Genomic DNA, 7,669 nt, shown 5'->3' with positions numbered 1-7,669 from the left:
CCATATTCCTTTTTTCCCCCTCCAACTTAAGTACGCGAATTTTTTTTAATAATATAGTTAATCCATGGAAGCACGTAGCGGAAAGGATAATTTTTTTTTTCAACCCCTTCCGACCAGACAACAGCCGTAGCGATCGCGTACGCCTTTCATGGCGCTACATTTACACCAGCTTCCTTCAGCGAACTAGCTTCGTTGTACGCTACAGTTTAATTATATTAATTGGCGCCCAAACGTGAGGACAGGTTAGCTTTATTGTTTTATTGTATTGTTGTATGTTAGCTAGCGTGTTTCGATTGATTATAGCACATGTGCATCAAAAGCGCAATCCCTAAATAAATTGAATTTCAAAACAAAATCTAAACATGTTTTTTTATTTTTTTTTATTTTTAAACTGACTGTTTAATTTCTGTGTAACAAGTATGTTTTAACGCCGGAAATTTCTACCGCTTTCACACTATTTTCGATGTGAACAGGGTCACTTCCAGTCATCGCATATACAAGGGTTGTTTCCTTCGGCTGCTGCTGAGCATCATTGCTATTATTTGTTAGCAGGAGTGTTACCAACGTATTCAATTTATCATCTATTTGTTCCATGAGTGAATCGCTTGCACTCCCTAAGTTTTGAACCAACCAATCAAGCGTTCGGTTAACGCGCGCTTGAATAATTATACGTTTTAACTCTTTTAAAAATATTTGACGTTGCTCCAGTGCATCCGGTGGCTGCTGCGACACTGTCTCATTATTGTCTGCGATGTAAAATTAAGAATAATAATAATTAATAATAATAATAATAATAATAATAATAATAATAATAATAATAATAATAATAATAATAATAATAATAATAATAATAATATAATAATAATAATAATAATAATAATAATATAATAATAATAATAATAATAATAATAATAATAATAATAATAATAATAATAATAATAATAATAATATAATAATAATAATAATAATAATAATAATAATAATAATAATAATAATAATAATAATAATAATAATAATAATAATAATAATAATAATAATAATAATAATAATAATAATAATAATAATAATAATAATAATAATAATAATAATAATAATAATTTTTTTTTTTTTTTTTGAGGTAGGGAAGAAAATGTCTACACACCACCATAGCGACGTCTCAAACTATGGCTGTGCGGGGATCGCATATGCATGCTGACCCGCTAAAAACTCCCCTTTCGCTGTTTCAGGGCGGAATTTCCCAGCCCGGAACCGCATTGAATGCGCATAACTTCAGGCTGGGCGCTCTGGTGTTTTTTAGCTCATCGTTTCGCCTGCGTCCAGGCGCCTCTTTTTGCGTCGGAGGATTCTCTCGACGTGTCTCGTTATTAATTTCCAGTTTTGCTCGTTACTTACGAGCAGATTGGCAACGTTTTGAGGTCTCCAGATTCCATCGATCTGCGATTCAAGTAGCTCTCTTTCTGTTTGCCACTGAGTGCATGAGAAAAAAGTATGCTCTGCGTCATCTATATCGGCATCGCCATACACGCAGCTTGGCTGTTGGCGTAGTCCTCTTTGGTGCAGGTACTTTCCGAAGTATCCGTGCCCAGAAAGCAGCTGTGTCAAATAGTAGTTTACTTCACCGAAATCTCGGTTGCTCCATATTTTTACGTCAGGTTTTTGTTTGGCAGTCCACCTACCGGTTTCGTCGTTTGTCCAGCGATCTTGCCACTGTTGCATAGTTTCCTCTCTGGGGTCGGTGTCAGATTCTTGGTTATTTTGGCGCTTTAGCCAGGTGCGCCGTCGCTCTCTGGCCTTCAGATCTATGGGGATTTCGCTGCTAATCACCAAGACTGCTGCTGTTGACACTGTCCGGTATGCGGACGTTACTCTAAGTGCCGCCGTCCTCTGAACGGCCAACAGTGTTTTGCATTTTTGTGTTATGGTCAGGGTGTCTGCCCATGCTTCAGAGCCGTAAAGCAGTATTGAGTTTACTGTTGACATTAACAGTTTACGCTTGCCCTCAGTTGGGCCACCAACGTTTGCCATCAGCTTACTGAGTGATGCCACTGCCCTTGACGCTTTTTCCACTGTATGGTGTATTTGGGTCCAGAAAGTCATTCTGGGGTCGATACGGATGCCTAAGTAGTTTAGTGATAGTTTCGTTTTTATTATGTCGTCGCTCACGTGCATGTTCACTTCGAGAGGGATGTGCCGTTTTGTTAAAATTATTAGTTCAGTCTTCTCTGTGGCGAGCTTTAGACCATGGGTTTCAAACCAAGCCATTGCTCGCATCATGACTTGGTTTAGCTTCTGCTGCGCTTCCGACATGTCACGTGCCTTAATGATGGCGGCGATGTCGTCAGCGAACCCGACCAGGTTGCAGTCGTCTGGCATTTCTATTGAGAAGATGCTGTCATAGCTAGCGTTCCACAGGTCCGGGCCGAGGATAGAGCCCTGTGCTGCACCCGAAGTGACGGTCTTTCGCCTGGTCCCACTTTGCGTCTGGTATATCAGCTCTCGGTTGCTTAGGTAGCTGCGGACCATGCGCATCAGGTAGGCTGGTGTTCCGAAGCGATTTTCTAGCGCGTCGATGACGTCAGTGCATCGCAGACTGTTGAAGGCGTTTCTAACGTCAAGGGCGGCCAGGAGCACTATTTTTTTGGAGTAGGCATTTCCTCTCTGTGCATCGCTTACCGCTTCTATGACGTACTGCAGTGCTCCAGCTGTCGATCTACCTGGTCGAAAGCCATGCTGTCTATTTGATAGGCCACCTGCCATTTCTATGGCTGTAGATAGCCGAGGTTTTAATAACCTTTCTAGCAGTTTCCCCGCTGTGTCGAGCATGCATAGCGGTCGATATGCACTTGGGGTAGCTGGGTCTCCTTTCCCTTTATCTATTAGCATTAGGTGCTGTCGCTTCCACACCTCTGGAAAAATTCCTTCCATCAAGCAAGCATTATACATGTTTAGCAGGATTTTCGGGCGTGCGTCTGCTATGGCTTTTAGTGCTTCGGATGGAATCCCATCGGGTCCGGGTGCCTTGTTGTTTTTTAAAGATGTTGCTGCCGATCTGAGTTCATCCTCTGTAAAGAAAGGAGGCTCTTCGAGGGCGGGCATCTCTGGGTCGGTGCGTCGTTCGTGCTGTGGGAAGAGCGTGTTGACTATATTGGCCATGACGTTTTCGTTGAGCTCCGGAGTCGGCCTTTGCGCTCCTAGCTTGCGCGTTACGATTTTGTAGCCGAGACCCCACGGGTTGGTATTTATGTCGTTTCGCAGCTCTTCCCATTTGCTCTTTTTGCTGTGGACAATGTCAAGTTTAAGGCGCTTTCTAGCTTCTTTGTGCTCCTCGATTTCCGCCGCAGCACTGCTTCGAGATCTGGCTCTAGTCATTTTCCTTCTCGCGCGTAGGCAGGCTCTTCGGAGCTCCGCAATCTGCTCGTTCCACCAGTAGGCAGCTTTCCTTTTAAGGAAGCTCGTCGTTTTGGGCATCGCTGCGGCGCAAGAATGCTCTATGGCGCGCATGGTGTGGCGTACTATGCTTCTTGCGTCTCTAGGGTCTACGACTGTTTCCATACTTGCGTCTAGTACTTCGATGAGTTTCTCGGTGACCAGTTTTTTCGCGATCCACCTTCGGGTGATTTTCTTATTTTGATCGGGCCGACGTCTATGGTTTGAGTTTATGGAGAAGCAGATATACTGGTGGTCACTGCCCGTGTAGTCCTCCAGTACACCCCACTCCTGTACTTTGCTCGCTGCTCTTTCTGTCACCAGAGTGATGTCTGGGATTGTACCCTCGCATCCTGGTCTGCAAAAAGTGGGTGTGGACCCTTCATTTGCGACCACTAGCCCGAGCCTGGCAGCCATGTCAAGTACCCGTCTGCCCCGGGGGTTTGTTGTCGTCATGCCCCACTCGATGGCTCTAGAGTTGAAATCACCCGCGATGATCAAGTCTTCGCCAAGCTGCTGTGCTTGGTCTTCTATTGCATCTAGCTTCGTCTTAAATTCATTTATACTGTCACTAGGCGTCAGGTAGCAGCTCATGATTGTACAGATTTTAGTTTGTGCCCATACAAAGCCTTGTCCGGCACCGCTTCTTGTGACGGTGAAGTTGTTTATGTTTGGCAGCCAGATGGCTGCCGTCCCGGTGTTGTCAGTTAGGAAAGTACCATTGTTGGGAGTCTTGTACTGCTCACTGATGATGACAACATCAACCGCCTTCTCTAGCACGAGCTGAGAGAGAAGCGAGTCGGCTGTCTTGCTCCGGTGCATGTTTGCTTGGAGGATCTTCATGTTTTGGCTCTTACCGATGCACATTTGCTGGAGGCAGGGATGTGGTCAACTGGTTTCAATCCGGCCGTGACGCACACGCAGCATTTTGGAGGATTTTTGCATTCCTTGTGCTTGTGTCCAATTTCGCCGCACCGGATGCAAAGGTTTCTTCTGTCTGGGCCTTTGCACTCTCTTTGGGTGTGACCCGACTCGAAACATCTAAAGCAGCGCGTAGAGATTGTTTGCATGCGCATTCTGGCGCGAATCCAGCCAACAGTTATTCTTTCTGCTTTGAGAAGCGTCTCTGCAGCTTCGGTTTGGAGTGTGACATATGCTCTCACTTGTTCCCGACTATTTGGTTTTGTCACCACTACTTTTAGTCGGTCTCCTATGTCCGGGAGGATCTTTTGTATGGCTACCTCGACTTCGTTGGCTGTAGTGAGTGCGTCTAGATCCCGGATTTCCAGCGTGCTCGTCGGTTTGAGTTCCTTTACTTCCGCAGTTTTTTGTAGGGCACCTTTGATTTTGTTAATGAAATCGGTGTTCACTTGAGTGCCTTTTTTCATTTCTATTAGTAGTGCTCCAGACATTGTTTTTCGAACTGCATGAATTTTAATGTCAGCGTCGTTTGGGTCCACAGTTTCCTTAAGGCTTTTAAGTATGTCTGCATAAGTGTGTCCTTCGTTTGGTTTCACAAGAAGGGCTTCATTTTTTGGCCGTCTTTTTTGAGTGCTGCCTTTCTCTGAGTTTGGCTTGACTCCTGAGGGTTTATTTTGTTCGCCGCCAGTTGTTTGTTTGGGAGCGCTGGATTTTTGCTTCTGTGCTTTATCAGCCTTTGACTGCACAACCTGCCAGTTTGCGCCTGTGCTCGTGGCGCATGGTTTCTTTAAGTTTGGTGTGTCGACGTCCACTGGGCTTGGGAGGGGCCGTTTTGACTGCGGAGCGGCAGAGGTTTTCGGCGTAGTCGATTCATCCACGTTGTTTTTTTTAATATCGCTTATGCGTTTACCTTCAGCCTCCTGGCTTAGCCAGTTTCGTCGGTATGTTTCCACTTGGTCGAGGATTTCATCGAGTTCGCCGACTCCTTGCTTAACATCTCTAGAAATGTTTTTTTGGATCTTCATTGCGGCTTTCATGTTCCGCAAAACCCGCCGGCACTCTTGCAGTGCATTTTCTTCTTCCCGTCGCATCTTCTGTATGAATTCTTGCCGTGGGGAAGAGTTGATCCTTGTTTGTTGCGCTGGATTTGTGTTTGTTTTTTGCGCTGTGAGTGGTGCTACATCGTGTGGAATCCTTGGTGTTCCTATGTCACCTAGCCTCGAGAGTTGAACATTTCTAGGTGTGCTATCATCGTTTTGTTGTAGCTTGGGCTTGCTCGTGCTCAATGAGTCAGCTTTGTTTTCTTCCATGGCGTCAGCTTGCTTTGGTGGTGTTCTCATTGTTTTCGAGTTTTTGTTGAAGATATTTTCTTCCATCTCTTTCTCTCTTGTTTGTGTGGTTTTTGTTGTTTGTATGTTCATTCTATATGGGTCCAAACTTTAGGCCGCTATCTCCTCGCGTATGTACAGTTACCTTGTTTCGTCCCCATGGGTCCCTTTGCAAGCAGTGAGGTCCATGCGATGGGTTGATGCGAGCTCTTATGGAACTCGTATTCAGAGCCAGGACGGCGTTAAGCAGGAGTGAAACTCAACTGCACCTGTACCATCAAATCAACGATGATCACGAGTCGAACGTACCTAAAGACTCGCTACGTTTTAATAGGGCGGAGGTAACCTTGGCATTTGCCCATCAGCCATTTCGCCAGGGGTTCAAGCTGGGTACTGAAGTGAAGGATTGCCTTGGTTATCAGCGAGCGAATCTTCTTTTGTGTCTCCCGATCCGGAGAAAGACATGTTTGATAGCCGTCCAATGTGGAGCAGACGCTAACCAGCGTGCCGCCCGACTCGGGAACAGACGCGCGCTGGATTTTTTACGCCTCACCTTAGCTAAGAAGCTATCGGATGATAGCTGCTTATTTGCCAGGGTCGCCGCGAGGAGGCGGTGAGATGCTTGAGACACGTTAGTATGGATCACGCTGGACTTTGCCAAGTTAAAGCCGATCAGACGCTTTGCCATAAAAACAATGGCTCCGACCCCACAATAATAATAATAATAATAATAATAATAATAATAATAATAATAATAATAATAATAATAATAATAATAATAATAATAATAATAATAATAATAATAATAATAATAATAATAATAATAATAATAATAATAATAATAATCTTATAAATTAAATTGAAATTAATAGAACATCAAAGCCTGCCTGAACTTAACCTCACATTTCATACTATTTCTGCAGTGTCGCCATTTTGCATGCACACATGGGCTACATATTGTATTTAAGTATGTATGTATATATGTAATACATATATATGTAATACATATATACATATTATGTATTTACATATGTACGTGTATTAATGTGCATACACACACATATAATTCGTACCCTCAATTCGAGTTTTTTGTTGGGATCGTTAATGGCAAATCAAAACTTTGAACGCGTTTTATTCGAAACACAGTTTTTGTTTCACACTTTACGCATACAATAAGCACTTTACGTGACGGCCATTTTGTTTTCTTAATTTTTTTTTACAAGTCATTTCTACAGCATGAAAATGCATTAAAAATTAATCACACACACACACTCATACTGCTCACTCACGCACACAGCTCACACACTCAGCGGACCTATTCTTTTTTCTTGCGCATGCAAATATCTATGTAAGTGTGCTCGCGGTACACTTGCGCAGTTTGCACAAAATTTTTTATTTTATTACACAACTTTTATTATAATATTCACACAGTTAGCAAAACTCACCTGACATGTTGATGCGTCGATTCTCCAACAACCAATGACGTTTACATATATCCTCGAAATGACCAAATTCAGTGTTGCCTTACTCTGTGAGTGCCTTTGTCGTTACTTTACCGATTGACATGTACTAGTTTCTGATCTGACATTTGTCTGCCAATCGACAAATTCCGATGCTTTTCCCATCAATAGGAAATCAAATTTTTTGTTTGTGGCCACAACTAAAAGTAAACAAAAAAAAAACTTTGAAAAACTGGCGAACTAAATTCACCAGACGCAATGGAAGCAGTTACATACTTTGAATGGTTTTGGTCGGCGATCGGGTCAGCGCACGAGTGCAGCCGAAGGCGCAAAGCCGAAGCACCAAAAATTGTCATCAGCAGCAGCGTTAAGCGCAAATACAAAAACAAAAGCTTCAGCAAAATCAAATCAAAATGGCGGTCAAGCAGAATGTAAACAAAGGGAAAAGCAGAACAACTGCTGCGCAAGCGTCAACATCGACGTTGACGTCGACATCGACATCGACATCGCATTCGCCATTGGAATTACTTGTGG

The sequence above is a fragment of the Drosophila albomicans genome, chromosome 2R (assembly GCF_009650485.2).
Source record: "Drosophila albomicans strain 15112-1751.03 chromosome 2R, ASM965048v2, whole genome shotgun sequence".
Lineage (NCBI taxonomy): Eukaryota > Metazoa > Arthropoda > Insecta > Diptera > Drosophilidae > Drosophila > Drosophila albomicans.
The sequence above is the reverse complement of the archived record's forward strand: the minus strand, read 5'-3'. Positions refer to the sequence as shown.